Raw genomic sequence first — 16,356 nt, 5'->3', positions numbered from 1 at the left:
CGAAACACGTATATGCTAGCATAGCATGCTAGCGAACATTGCAATCTTGCACAGTTTTGCTTGCTTCTGCTCAAAGCGACGCGAAACAAGTTTGAGTGCTAATGTACAAGCTTCAAGCACTCGGCAACCGCCCATAAATTGATCACTTGTACCACTTGCGACTACTGTACTACGTAATCTATGACCGTAATGAAAGCATACGCTCCTCGTAATTAGTCTTTAACAAAAAGTCATTCATAAACCATTGCTTATAACGTGTGCAGCACACTGAAGAAGCGGAAGGCACCAGTATACCCGTACCCTGCTGTGAACAACCCGATCTGTCACAGCAAGTCGATCAGCCCGTCTCCCGTGACAGATAAGCATATAAGCGAAGCTGTTATTAAATCTCAACAAAAATAGTATCGTCAAGCAAATTAACAAGCCGTTGACAAAAATGATCGAGTCGAGTGCCTTTTTGCCGACGGCGCCAAGAAAGGGACTTTGCTATTCCTGCACGTCAGATCATCGGCTGTCGTACGAAAACTTCCAAATACGTATATGCTAGCACATTCCTGGTTCCTGTGCAGTGTGCCTGTATAACTGCATTAGGAGTTCAAACAGGCTATTTAAGCTTAGAAAGTCGTACCATAAAGCATTAAAGATCGATAAGGCGAAAAGTGGCTTATTACGGACCAATGTGATCCAAAGAAAGCCAACTTAGTAGCCCATGTTTGCGAGTCCGTAGGAAAGTTGGTCCAATAATTCCCGCCTGTTGAATGACAGTGCTAGTGTAGTTTACTGAATGTTTAATCCGGGCCAGTGTTGGATCTCTATCAGAATGGTACAGCCGATATTCGCGCCACGCTGATAATCCACAGGAGTATGTGCTGTTGCGCTTGGACCCTTTCTGCACTATCACCACGATCGGTCTACATTGCTGCGCACATCTAACAGCTGGATTTTGTTCGCTTAGCCAGTTACAGCTTCCCTGTAACGAGTTCTTAGATTAGCGCAACATGTCCAGTAGAGGCGCGAAAGAAGCGCAATGTTAACCTGCAATCTTTCTCGCACACTTATCAAAGCGTTTTTATAACATGAAAATCAGTACAAAATGATTATTCCAATTAATCCTATTGCAAAAACCAGCAGCGTCCAGTGCCTTCCAGTGTGAAACCAGCGCGTTCTTTTTTTTTTTTTACACTGGATCGCACTGGGAACGCTGGCTCTCGCTGGGAGTGACTGGGATAGGGTGGCTAGATGGGTAGGTATGCCGTCCGCCGGGCACGAAGAGTAGTTCAGCGCTTCTCCGCATCATGACGACAAAATTCGCGCTGCGGTCGTGGGTCTGTTAGGGTGCCTCGATGCCCAGCGCCGCCGTTCAGGGTAGAGAAAACCCCGCTGGCGCCGTCATATTGAATCACACGAGCTCAGACTCAGCTACGCTTGCGTTCATAAATAGTGTTACTCGCGGCGCACTTCCAAGTGCTTTGCCTTGATGAGGATTTTTTTATCGGTATCGCATATGCACATCTTTATAACCAATAGCCGTTAAATCGTCGAAGGTCAAAGACGTAAATGTATGGCGCCGGGAACATGCCCCTAGTTGCCTAATTCAATCACATTTAATAAGACGTGTGTATGTTTGAAATATACACTTTTTTGCGCTTCGATGCTTGGTATATAAGGTTTGCGGCCCCCTGTGTGTGGAAGTTTTTCTTTTTCGCTGTTGTATTTTGGTTTACACGTCACGCCTCCTTTCCGTAGCCAGCCACTCGCGCACGGCGGTTAGTTTCCCTTGCGTTGCGCGTGCTCTTCGCGTTCGTTGCAATTAGTTCACGATATCTACGCGCAATTATGCTTTTTTTGCCCACAAAACTGTGTGCTGACAGGATTAAGCTGGTGTAAAAATAACTGCGATGTGAAAATAAGGTTTAGTTAGTGCTGTAAAGAAAAATGTAACGTAACTTGTCTATGTAAATATTGCGTAGTACACACAAGAAACCAAACGATGCACAAAATACATTTACTTATAATGTCTAGTACAGGTAATCATGAAAGAGATATGTACATGAAAAATTATATGTACTGTGTGGTGCCTGAAGGTTATGTTGAAAGACGAGATAAAAAAATTCGCAACGTAGGCTCGACACACACAATTCGGGATAGGGAAGAGTTTTTTTTTGTAATTTATTCATTACAGGGGGGGGGGGGTTCAAGTGAGTACATCAACCTTATTACACACAATATAAATCGAAAACAAGAATGCAAACAAGAAAACGCAACCGCGGGTAATATTAATCAAGATATCCAGCCAGAATACATCAGCTACCATCGAATACGTCGCATCAGCCAAACACATCGATGGCGAGTACAGAACATTTTATAAATAACCATTAGAACACTGATAACTACATTGAAAAAATAAACTACACTGCATACATATCGCGTACAACAACCGTAAATGAAACTAAGACAGTCAAATACAGATTAGCAATGCTTTTCACTTCGAAAATATAGTCCATGATGATGTATGGCTGTTGACTTTAACAGACGGCGCTCATCCTGTCGATTTCCCTCGTACTGGTCCTCTTCAAAGTGTTTCTAAGTACAAGTAAAACAACAAAAGTGATTATTGATATGAAAAGTTGCCTTGTAAATACAGAGAACCCATTACAGTGCTTAAAAATAATTTTCGCAGAAGTAATGCTGTATTACCTCGCTTCACACGTTTTGAAGAAATGCACAGGCTACAACAGACACCATGCCAGAAAGCGCCGAAACATTTTGGTCCCATGATGCCCCTTAACTCTACTGCACCTGGGCATACCGTGCACAGGCATTTAAAGACCGTCACAGTACCCACACCGATCGGGAATGAGCACGAATGACCATCGGCTTACGAGCACCACACTACAAATATATTCGTCTAAAAAATCAGCTATATAACGTAACAACCTGAGATCCGCAAGATATCTGCTGAGAATAGAGAAAATCACAATGCTTCGCTTGCCACGTACACAACAGCCGCTCTCCTCAGAAGAAACACTGCGTTCTTTAGTCCCAAATAACCAGTAGCGAAAAAAAAACACTGAGGAAAAAAAAACAAGAAACAAGAGACACACGATGTGTGCTTCCCGTGAAAAAGTAAAATAGGTGGTTTTCATGACGATTTGTAGCTAATGTAAGGCTATTTCGCGGCGAAGCATTTTCGTCAGTCCTTAAAATAAGGGTACCACTCGCATAGACTGCGCCGTTCAAAACGGCAAAAGCCTATGCGACGCGCGCTCGCAAACCATAGGCTACTCAGACAGCATCGGTGCAGTGCTTAGTTCGTGAGCGAGGATCAGAGAATACTTTCTTATTTAAATGAAAAACACGATGCGATAGTCTAAACTTTCTTGACACTTACCTCGCAAATGTAGGAGTTATCCGTTGCCTTCCAGTGATACCGCTTTACTTGGGCTTCCCATCTCTTCCTTCGCTCTGGGTCCCGGGGGAAGCGTAAATAACGAAGCCCTTTACGCGTCGACCCGTTGCACTTGGGAACACAACAGCCCGTCATGTCGACTCGATGCACTTGACAAGCTTGTCATTCATGCGGCTGAACACTGTCCAGCAAGTAGAAGCGTCAGCGAAGCATCCGCGCGCACTGTGTCTCGAACTAAGCACCGGCACCAAGCACTCGCAACCGCTCGCTGTGACTCAAGATGGCGTCGCAGCGAGAAAGCGGCGGCGCGGGTGCGGTAAGGATGGCACCACCCTGAACGGCGGTGCTGGCATCGAGGCACCCTAGAGGCGCCGCGTGTGGAAAAATAGTGCGAGGGCGCTGCGAGCGAACTGGATTGGGGCGGAGACGCGATCCGCGGCATATTCAACGTACTTTCGCTGCGGGCGCCGAGGCCGATTGCGCATAGTACACTCTTAAAATAGCGCTTTATTTCAACTGCAAATGTATCTTTAAACCATTTTGCCAAACATATATATTTGAGGCATGGATTATACAACCCGACGTCTTTAATTTTGCTGTCGTTGTCAAGCGCGTCGTCTGCTAGCGATCGCGCGTTCGCTACGAGGACGCTGACGGCCGCCCAGTTTTTCTCTCAGAACCTCTGTGCAGTACATTTTTTAATGGTTTAGTTGCTTCGGTGCGCCCACGACTCTTGACGGCCGGTGCCAAATGTAGTTTTAGCCAGGTTAACTGCTGTTCTTACCACTGTACTCTAAAAGTAACTGGTATCTCCGCACCATGAAGGCTACGTAAGAAAATTCTTCTTGTTGGTGGATATTGATCAGGGCCAATGATGGAAGAAATCAATATTAGAGTGAAATAAACCAGATTTATTAACGGCGTGACGCGAAGAATGACCAATGTATTTCTAGGTAATTAAATCAAAGGGTACATAGACATATATTTACGATATATATAGGTAAGGGGAAAATTAACAAATATTCGAAATGCAATAACTGAAATGAAAAAGTGAGAACTCGCGACCGGAATAAGCGCACGTGTTTGCAATAACAAACACACTTATTAGTGAATACTGGAAATAAATTTCTCATTCGCAGCAATAATATTCATAGCAGGCAAAACCATCTTATATTTACATATATATGTATATATATATATATATATATATATATGTGTGTGTGTGTGTGTGTGTGTGTGTGTGTGTGTGTGTGTGTGTGTGTGTGTGTGCAAGTGTGTGTGCAAGTGTTATTCATAAACTGTACGACGCCGAATAGTAATTTCCGTTCGAATGTAACGCATGACAGCACTATTGAAGTCTCAAAGGTGAGTGACTGCATGCAAGTGAGACTGTTATTCCGAATGATTTTGCTGCCGGAGAGTCATGGCTGTTGCGTAGAGGCGCAGTTTCTGAGAGAATTAACAGGCGGGTGTTAATAAGTCCTGCTTAACAAGTTCCTAGCTCTCATTCCATATACACGCCCCGTTTTGGGGCAGCCTGTAAATCTGCTAACTTGATTCAGACAAGGAAAACTTTGTTTGACAGTATCACCATGTTTGCAACCCATTAAAACTGGGTGCCCCATGTGGTACGTACACTTATCTTCTTCAACGAACGCAACAGATCTGCACATATCTCTGCGTGTATGTGAGACATGCCGTTCCTTTAATTGTTTCATTAGGGTAGTTATAATAGTGCACCAGATAACTGAACGCAGCCGTTTATAATATACAAGCTGCAGAGTTGAGCGTCATACAGTCATACATATGGGAACGGCATTACATTTATGCATGCATGCATAAATGTATAATGTCGTTCCCAAATGTATGACCGCTCAACTCTGCAGCTTGTATATTATAAACATGATATATAGGATAAGCGTAACATGTTTTTCTCGGAAGTCAGACTGGAGAATAATTTATGTTGTTTACTCCCCCAGAAATAAGCCGAAGAACGCAGCCACCTGCTTTTTTCTTTTTTTTAATATAAGCAAATTCTTTGGTTTTACGTGACAAAACCACGATATGAATATGAGGCACCCGGTTTAGTTTTTGCCACCTGGGGTTCTTTACCACACTTACCTCGCAAATGTAGGAGCTATCCGTTGCCTTCCAGTGATACCGCTTTACTTGGGCGTCCCATCTCTTCCTTCGCTCTGGGTCCCGGGGGAAGCGTAAACAACGAAGCCCTTTACGCGTCGATCCGGTGCACTTGGGAACACAGCAGCCCGTCATGTCGACTCGATGCACTTGACAAGCTTGTCATTCATGCGGCTGAACACTGTCCAGCAAGTAGAAGCGTCAGCGAAGCATCCGCTCCCACTGTGTCTCGAACTAAGCACCGGCACCAAGCACTCGCAACCGCTCGCTGTGATTCAAGATGGCGTCGCAGCGAGAAAGCGGCGGCGCGGGGGCGGTCAAAGGATGGCACCACCCTGAACGGCGGCGCTGGCATCGAGGCACCCTAGGGTCGGTCGCAGGCGGCGCGCGTCGTCTGCTGCTGCGGCCACGTTACATTGCAACTGCGGTGTATTTACCATCGTATTTAAACTGAAAACCACATTCACAGTGGCATCATAGACAGTTACAAATTTCTGAACGCAGCAGAGCTCTGTCACTTGCGAAGGCAACGTACTTGCCTTTTCCGTCACCTATTTGTTTCCCCGTTTGACATTCAAGAATATAATAGCTATTAACGCTGTTTAGTTCGCTAAACACGTGAAACTTGAGTCCACGAGGAGAAGCACACATTTTGCATGGACGAAATAGCCCTTCATCAGTTCTTCTGATGCGAGAAAGGCGAAGTTTGTTTTGCAGAGTAGATGTTGCATGTAGGGGCTGTACACGAACGTGCAGGGCGTATTCGTATACCACGGAATGTGCAAGAGAAATGCTTTGGCCTGAAGGGATGTAAAACACAATGGAATAAATATTGATATTCGTACAACGAAAATCCTTTGATTCGATTAACCAAAGGATTTTAGTATTGGGGCTATTATAAATTTATAAAATATATTATAAACTTGTTGATGATAAAGAAAAAAAGTTCTTACGTCGTGCGATTATGTATGATGAAAGCAGTAACTTGTAGCATCGCCCACAAGTGATTACCCATCCGCGGGCACGAATACTACTTTGTATTTTACTTGTAATAAAATATGTATGTATGTATGTATGTATGTATGTATGTATGTATGTATGTGTGTATCTATGTAATATGTATGAAAAATCATAGTTTGTACTCGTGAAGATCGTATGTATGTATACTTGAATACAATAATAATTTAGGTAATTCTTCGGTCACACACGCAAACCATGCAGCAACACCAAGCTTTTATTGCAACTATAGCTTTAAATGAAACACTTCACTGCATCACAGTGCTCAAAATGCACGTAGAGTAGCCGCAGCGTGAGGTGCTTTTTTATTTTCTGGAGTACGCTCAGGAGCCAAGTTTTGGTCGTCACAAGGAAGTTCAGGCGAGCAATGTATTAGCTTGGTCATAATGTTCGTAATTTCGATTTTATGCTGCTCACAACCCATGACTCCTGAACGCTTCAGCTGGCGAAAGGAAAAGAAAAGATGCCAGCGGCAGGGCATATCTGCCAGTCGTTGCGTTGTAAACCGCGGCCGCTGCACTTGAAGCTGAATTGTTTGCACACACAAACATTTCGTCGGCCGTCTTTGAGCAGGTTTATTTCTTCACTTGTCTACAAATACTCATTATTCAACTGTAGAACACGCGATATTTGCAGTCGCATCCTAGTTGCTTGGAGCGTGTGTAAGTTTGGCCAGTGTCTCCAGAGGAGGCATTGGTTTCGCTTGCTGTCTCTTCCGGATTATTTCAACAAGCGGAGCCTCGCTTGTTGTTTTTCTAGAAGTTTTCTTCAATATGTAAGGCGCAGCGTCGGGTAGCACCGAAGGAACAGCGTCACTCTAACCGCACATACGCCATCGAAATCTGCACAATCTTTCTGCCGGTCATACGCTCGATGACATGCTCCTTGAAGTGGCGCTGGCACATGACTAATGCGGTTGAAACATTTTTTTTCAGCACGGCGAAGGGCAAGCTGACGTCTCTCGGAAAGTTCTGGGTCTCAGCGCATCGAAACCAATGATTCTTAGCGCGTGGTTTGCATGTTTGTAGCCGAACTTACAATTCGGCGCAATGCAAGTGGTGCTCTTCTGGCTTGTTTTCTTCTGTGCAGGAACACTTTCACTCTGTCGCGGAGTCTCACGAGCTTGGTATTCACGAATATCACCTACAGTCTTCACTTTGCTCCTTAAACGTCCAAGTAAATTACAAGAATTCGGAGAACTATCGTGACTGCAGCGCAGCGCTCCGTGCCCTGAGCGTGTTAACAGACGATATAAATGACCGATTTTCAAGATTACTCATTGCAACAAGAAACATCGCACTGTTAAGCACTCTCTCAACATAATTTAACCATTTTATTTCAAGTTTTACTGTGAAAACTTATTATCTTAAATATTACAAGCGCGCAATAACAACACTCTCAGTAGCAGACGACGCGCGCTTCGCGGCAAGCCTTAGGGTGCCTCGATGCCCAGCGCCGCCGTCGGCGCTGGCATCGAGGCACCCTAGCAAACCTCTGACCGCATCGCCACTCCTGCTGTCATGATGCGGAGAAGCAGTGAACTACGCCGGTCGGCACACCTACCAATCTGGCCACCGTAACTGGGACACCGGTGAGATCGATCGCTGGATAAGCACTGGGTCACAGTGGACGAGACGATGGTTTCACTGGGGCGCAATGGTGGGCGCTGTACTCGCGCTGGTTGTCGCTGGAGTTCGCTGGCTCGTAATGGAAGCTGCGCAGGTTGCGTTTGTGCCGCACTGCTTCCAGTACGCAAGGAGTATAGGCGCTGTTGAATGTTAAATGTATGATACAATTTTATGGGCAGGTATTAGTCTACAGTCCTAAATAACGCTTTATTTTGGGGTCCTAAATGTTTATTTCATGTCGCAGCTTGGAATAGATGTGTGTGAGCTGCCCACGCATACACGACACTGAAGATCACTTTCGTTTTGTGCATTTACCTTTTGACAGGTGCGGATAGCCTTATCCTTGATACGCAAACGCAGGTAACGTCTCTTTTTGTAGTAGCTTGTCTGATGACTGCGAGTTGCATAACCGATGACTGCGAGTTGTCGCAGTGGTGTGCAGTCGACACGAACCCAGCAGTCGTTGAGACGCGTTCGAACGGACCCCAGGATGCCTGCCGCTGATTGATATTATCGCACCGATAACAAAGCTGAGGCAATTCGTGTGCTTCCACCTAACCTAGTGTACTAAACAATATTAGTTGGAAGGTTTTGAGGCTAAAATATAAACATTTTAGCATCCACCAGGAACCCGCGCCGAGATCATTCGCTTCCACTTAAGATTAGGCCTACCGTATCCACCGAGTCCGTCTACACTTTATCGGCCCGTCTGGGCTCAGGAATCAACGTCTAATGAGTCGGATCACTCAATATTTCAGTTTTGCGATCGGTGCTTTTAAACAGATAATTTTTTTCGTGTCTACAGGGTAAGCACAACAAGCGATGAGCACCGATGTGACGCGTTAGAAAAATACGTATACGTGCGGTCGCCGAAGCTTACCAGCCGCAATAACCGGCGCTTCTCTGACAGATATGCGACTTCACAGATGTGCCTATTGAAACGCATTGTCGAACTAAGGAAACATTGCATTTCTCTTGCGCAAAGAACAGGGAACGGCTGTCAAAATCGGCAGTAACCCAGCAGTACAGCGTCTTGGGTCGGCGGTTCACTTAAAACATTTTCGAAGGTAAAATGCCCATCGCAAACGCAAATCAGTGTTGCATCACATCCAGGCATGCTATTTAACACGGTCAACCACCTTTTCTTTGTGATAGAGGTGTAAGCTTTAGTTGCGGGGCGATAACGCATCTACCATATCTTTGCGAGTCAAGTCTGTGCGAAACTGAAACTACGTCTCCATGTTGACATGGCAAATTATTGATCGATCACTATGTGCTTATACCTAAGGTTAAAGACAAGGAATAAGCTCATGCAAGTTACTTCGTATAGACCGATATCACTTACAAACATAGACTACAAAATATTCATGAAAATTCTTGCTAAGAGGCTGCAAACTGTAATACAAGAACTAGTCGGCGAACATCAAACTTGTGGCACAAAAGGTCGATCAATAGTTACAACTATACATAAAGCCTGTTCCGTTCTGGAGTGCTGTGATGCTAATTCTAACAGCATCGCAATGCTACAGCTAGATCTTGAAAAAGCGTTTGATAGAGTACCTCACGATATAATGTTGGCTATATTACAACACGTGAACGTTGGATTCGTTTTAAGAGAGAGTGTCGCCATGGCGTATAGAGGTTGCACGGCGCGTTTGATAGAAAATAGGTGGTTGGAGTGCGCATAAAAGTGGAACGCTCCGTACATCAGGGATGCCCTCTGTCGCCATTGCTTTTTTCCATGTACATTGAATCTTTTTGTTTGAGCATAATCAATAGCTCCACTATGCGAGGATTCCTTCTGCATACAGCGGAAGTACGTCTGCTTGCATTTGCAGACGACATAGCACTATTTTCTGCTGATCATGAAAGCATCATTATAGCTGTAAAAGTTGTTGAAGTTTTCTGTGGGGTTAGTGGCAGCGCAATCAACTGGGGAAAATGCTTGGGATTTTGGCATGGATACTGGCCAACGACCCTAAACATATTCTGCAATATCAGGTGGGATACGACTGCAGCACCCCATTTGGGAGTGCCGTTGGAGAATTACAAAGACAGTGAGCCTTTGTGGCAGCGGAAAGTTGTCGAACTGCGCGAAAAGGTTGATAACCTTAAGTGATTTTACTGGTCAATTTTTGCGAGAGCAACGATGTGTAATTTGTTTTTAATAAGCACACTTTGCTATATAAAGCAAGTAATTCATTGTTACGCGTGAATGTGCAAAAGTTGCATAGAGTTCTTGCCGTTTTCATTTGGGGATGTACGTGGGAGCGCACACGGCGAACCAACCTATTTCGTCGTGTGCGCTACGGAGGATTGAGTCTCGCACCTCTACATAAGACAGTTAACCGATGCATGTATTTTCGCGATGTATCAGACCCCTTTTTTGCAAACTGTTTGTCAAGTTAGACTAGGAGGATCATTGCCAAACTTTGTAGTCGCGTCGAAAAGTATTCCGAGAGGCCTGGGTGGATACCTAAAACAGGTCTACCTGTCATGTACATTTTGCAGGCTCATTTTTCATTGGACTACCTTTGGACTGTGTCGCGGAAAAAAACTATACAAAGATGTGTGTGACATTGTCTCACCAGTTCCTCTGTATAGATCACAATATTGTGGCGGACCATGGGCAAACGTTCTTAAACGAGTTAAAAGCATGAGTGCACCAGGAGGAGTTAAAACATTTTTTTTTTCAAATTGGATACAAATACATTAGATGTGAAGACCTTTTTGGAAGACACGGGATTTTTTACCTTGGGAGACTCACTGTTTCATTTGTCGGAAGTCATAAACGATCGGGCGTATGTTAGCACAGGTAGAATGCAATGATTGTACGCTTTTCTTTTCAACGACAGTCGTAAGTCCCAGTCAGCATTTGGTAATGCCTGCCGTATGCACTGCAGCGCAGTTTGGTTTTCCTGTAAATTTCTTTCTTATGATCAGGGTCCCTTGTGAGTAACTGACCTAGATATACGTACTCCTTTACATACTCTAGAGGCTGACTGGCGATCCTGAATTCGTTTCCTTACCAGGTTATTGAACATCATCTTTGTCTTCTGCATAAAAATCTCCAACCCCACTATTGCACTTTCTCGATTACACCTCCCTCGCGACTCCTAGTTTCTTATTTTGTGCTGAAACCATTTATTGCTCTTCGTTGTTTCGCGCTATTTAATTTGGGGTGAAGTGACTTGTTTGCAAGCGGAGATGTAAGCCCGAAACCCAAGTTTCGATCGTGAACCATGCGGGACACGTGCGCATCCAAATGGGAGCCGCATTCTGGTGGGACTGTGGACGGCAGTGCCGGTAAGAAGTTTATTATCGCTTTCTGAATCATTATGTAATATTTGTCTCCTTAACTTACAGGCGGATACAAGCTTACACAAGATATCCTGCATTTGATATAGGCCTGCAGGACCCCCTCCCCTCCCGTTGCTGTTTCCGAAATAAACCTGTAGTTGCGAGTCAGCGCTTGTTGTCTCTAATTATTACTTTCCTTTTTGCGCTATTCGTTCACATTAAAGGCACTCTGTAGTAAAATGGCAGTGAGAAACGCGGCACCCTCGCAGACACTATCACGCAAAGAGGAGAGAGGGAGAGAAATAACTTTATTAAGAAAAAAATAGGGTTAAGGGGGCCGGAGGGTGGGTCCTTAGTCCAGGACTCCAGTGGCCACCGCCACGCGCCGTGCCTGGTCGAGGAGGCTCAATTGAGTCTCCAGGTCAGTCCGGGCGAGGATGGCTGCCCAAGGCTCCCTAAAGGAATTTTGTGCAAAACGGGGTGAATTTGAATTTTGGGCTCGTGATTGGCACTCCCATGTCACATGGGGCAAGGATGGCCTCCCCCCACACCAGGGGCATCGACTGGAATATCTGGTTGGCCAGATGGCATGCCATCGCCCCAGATGTGGGTAGGTGTTTGTCTGGATTTTTCTGTATAGTCGAACCTCCTCCACTGTTAATTGCGGGTTTGGCGCGGCGAGTTCTTGGCGAGAACGACGTTGATGTTCTAAGACATCGCATGCTAGTATTTGATTGTTATTTCCGATTTGGGTGTCATTCCTTGCTCGGATTGAAGTCTCGCGAGCAAGAGCGTCTGCCCCTGTGTTACCAGTGACACCAACATGCCCCGGACACCATACAATGTGATGTTCTTGTCTTAGTCGATCGCCCAAGATGTTAAGGGCGATCCTAGGTATTCTTCCGTGGAGGAAGAGTCGGCAGGCCGCCTGGGAGTCCGTAAGGACGTAGGCGGGCCTGTCTTCTCCCTCCCGTGTCTTTATTGCCAGGGCCACTGCAGCCGCCTCCGCTGTGCTGGTGCAGGCTGTGCGGACTGAAGCTGTTGTTATGGTTCTTGGAATACCGGAGGGTCCCGAAGCAGCCACGATAACGTGTCCCTTAATGTTCCGTGCTGCGTCTGTGTATATTGTGTCGGCGTTATTGCCGAATCGTTTTTCTAATTGTTTGGCTCGGGCATTACGCCTGCCTGAATGATATTTTGGGCTCATTTTTGGGGGATGGGGGAGATCTTTAGTTTTTCTCGCATCTCCCTCGATATGTCCACTAGTTCGCTGCTGCAGTATTGTGGGTTGATCGGGTATCCCAGCTCTTCTAGGACCCTCCTGCCCGCCTGTGACATATTAAGGCGTTCTCGTTGTGTGACCATTGTCATTGCTTTGAGTTCTTCAAATGTGTTGTACACCCCAAGAGCCTCGAGTCTCTCCGTGGATGTCCCCAGTGGTAGACCCAGGGCGGCCTCATACGCCGTGCGTATTAGGATGTCTGCCTGCTCTGTCTCTTTACGGTTAAGCTCGTGATACGGGAGGCTGTAGGTAATTCTGCTTATTGCAAAAGCTTGAACTAGTCTTAATGCGTCTGATTCGCTTAGTCCTCTCCCGTTCCGCGTAATTCTTCCTATCATTTGCGTGGTTTGTTTTACTGAATTCTTTAGAGTGGTTAGGGTATGGCCTGCTCTAGTATTGTGTTGTATCAACAGCCCTAAAATCCTCACTTTTTGGGATTCTTTAAGTGTCGAGTTTCCAAGTTTCAGTTCAGCTTTTTCAGTTTTGTTGTAATATTTTCCGTGCACCGTAATGCATTCTGATTTTTCAGGAGCACATTTCATTCCGTTCTCAGTGGCGAAATCGTGCACTATGTTTATGGCGTTTTGAAGGAAGAGCTTGTTCTTTTGTTCCGATTGAGCCTTTTGTCGCCCAAAGAGTAATGTCATCTGCATAAAGGGCAAAATGCAGATTTGGACACTTTTCCAGCCTATGGGCTAGATTATTCATCTCCAAGTTGAACAGTAGGGGTGAAAGGATGGCGCCTTGTGGTGTGCTTCTATTTGGCATATTGAAAGCGCCGGATCGGGTTTCTCCTATGCCGATAGTAGCAGTTCTATTCCCCAAGAAAGATTTGATATAATTGTAAGTCTTTTCACCGCACCTGGTTTTCTCAAGTTCTTTCAATATTAGTTCGTGCGCGATGGTATCGAATGTGCTTTTGAGGTCTAGGGCCGCTACTAAATGTTCACTACCTGTTGGAATGTGGCTCAGTACCTCTTCCTTCAGTCTTAGGAATACATCTTGTGTCGATAAGTGTGGCCTGAAGCCAAACATATAGTTTGACAAGAGGTTATTGTCTTTTATATAGTTTCTAGGTCTTGTGTGGATGACTCGCTCAAAAAGTTTTCCCAGGCAAGACGTGAGTGAGATGGGCCTGAGGTTTTCTATGTTACGAGCCTTGCCGGGTTTAGGTATCAAAATTATTTCTGCCTTTTTCCACTGCTCTGAAATTTTCCCGGTTGGCCATACCTCTCTGTTAAAGTATTCAGTTAGTTTCTTAATTTGTTCATGATTTATGTTCCGTAGCATTGCATTAGTTAACCGATCCTTTCCAGGCGCTGTATTTTTCTTAGCTGCCTGGGTTGCTGCGAAAAGCTCTGCTAAGGAAAAGCCCTAAGGTAAACAAGGTAAGAAGATTTGAAGCCAAAAAGAACGAAATATGGTTTAATTATGATGCGTGCCAATGTATATTGCAATAAATTCAGTACTTTAAATTCAGTTTACCAAAAGAAGGAAGTCGGTGGACACGAAAAAAAAATACGCTATTCAGTCTCTCATGGCGACACCCGCAACGAGATGAAAAATGTGATGCGCGTGCAGATATCTTCCTCTTTGACGCCCATAACGGACGCAAAGAGGAAGATATCTGCACGCGCATCACATTTTTCATCTCGTTGCGGGTGTCGCCATGAGAGACTGAATAGCGTATTTTTTTTCGTGTCCACCGACTTCTTTCTTTTGGTAAATTGAATTTAAAGTACTGAATTTATTGCAATATACATTGGCACGCATCATAATTAAACCATATTCTGTTCTTGTTGGCTCCAAATCTTCTTACCTTCTTTACCTTAGGGCATTTATTTTTAGTGGTGAAGTGGTGCATCGTGTTCGTCCTAAAAACTGCATTAGTCCTACTACCTTCCTGTTTTTCATGAATTTCCTTGTGAAACTATCAGTGTGTTGACTTCTATAGTGTATAAATGAGCCCACAAATGTTCTCACTTGTGTTCTTAATAATACTTAAGCTGTTGACACGCATTGTAGGTAGGCAGAAAACAATGTTATGGACAGTATATCAAGGTTTACTTATTTAACATGCTGCTTAAGCAACCTAGAACAAGAAGTGTACATTTGCTTGTGTTCTTCCGTCTTGTGCTTTACTGTTCTGCTCATAGGCGGAAAGTTTTCATTTTCCCGGGGGGGGGGGGGGGGGGGTGGCCCGACCAGCTTGCCTAAGCGGTCATATATATATATATATATATATATATATAGTTCAATTTCATAACCTGAGTCCCCTCGTACCACAAAGAGACTCGCGTCTCTCGGATGCGCCATGCGAAAAGCCGATTAAGTTATTCACGTTAGGGAGATATGTGTGTTTTGTGCCTATAAGTCGCACAACTACACAAAAATGACAACAGCCATGTAACGATTTGTGAAAGTTTTAATATACAAAGACACAGTCAAGAAATATTTTCCTGACTAAAGGTCAGTTGAAAAGATAAGACATAACATATATAAAACATACCCAATATATAATAATTTCTGTACACAACTTATGACTACAATTATTAGCATAAAACAACGTGACTCCATGACGCAATACTTTATTTACTTGTCAAAGCATGCCTTATGCCACTGGTTTCATTTATTTCCCGGCGGCGGAATAAATGATTATAGAGTAATAAATTATCAGGCGCAGAAATACAGTCATATTAACAAATAAATAAATAAGACACAGCGATATCTCAACAGTGGGAAAGGGCACGAGAGGAAGTAGTAAGAGCGTGGATTGCGTTCTTGAGCAGCTAATGCAGCATATGACAAATAAATAATAATAAGGACAAAGCACAGCATAGATTGGGAAACTTTAGAAATAGCGCAACGAAGCGTGTTTGCGTACCCAAAAGGCCTCACCCTACTTGCCCTGTCATGCACCCCGTTTTCGTTCCTGGAAATAACTTTTTGCTTTGTTTTCTTAGCCAAATGGTTAGCTTTAACTTGTGAGTTGGCAACTTTCTCTTTCCTATTAAAGACATCATTTCGTTGTCTGATGGGATGGTTTCACCTTGAGGGAAAATTTGTTCATTGGGGCACTTGTTCTAGCAATGAAGTCGTCGGCAATTTTTTTTAATTGATTTTGCGGGAGAGTTCTTTGTGAGTGTGCAGGATGGTTCAAACGGGCTTGTCCAGTCGTCGACCGCAGGTACGTTTTCAGTCGCCGAAGACAAGAAAAGGACCTCTCGGATGTGCTTGACGAGACCGCTATGGTCAATGCAATTTTTGTTAGCTTGGCCATTTCCGGCAAAAGGTTTCGCAGGTGTTCGCCCTTCTCTCCCGAAAACATCTGCACGACGTCCTCGAATGTGTGCAATGGTGCCGACTTTTGTTGGCTTACAATGTCAATGAGCATGTCTCTGTGCAAAATAAGCCATCCTCGTTCAAGGTCGTCACCGTAGAACTTTGTTATATATGCTTCGTCTTACTTTCCTGTGGCAAACTGCTCAATGTGTGACATATGCTGCCACATCTCAGGTGGATATCTGTCGCTTAACGAGGACAGTACAGTGTCAAGTTCTTAGTAGTACCTCTGGCGGTAC

This window comes from Dermacentor silvarum, chromosome 5 (genome assembly GCF_013339745.2).
Source record: "Dermacentor silvarum isolate Dsil-2018 chromosome 5, BIME_Dsil_1.4, whole genome shotgun sequence".
In the NCBI taxonomy this organism is placed as follows: Eukaryota; Metazoa; Arthropoda; class Arachnida; order Ixodida; family Ixodidae; genus Dermacentor; species Dermacentor silvarum.
Note: the sequence above shows the minus strand (reverse complement) of the source record.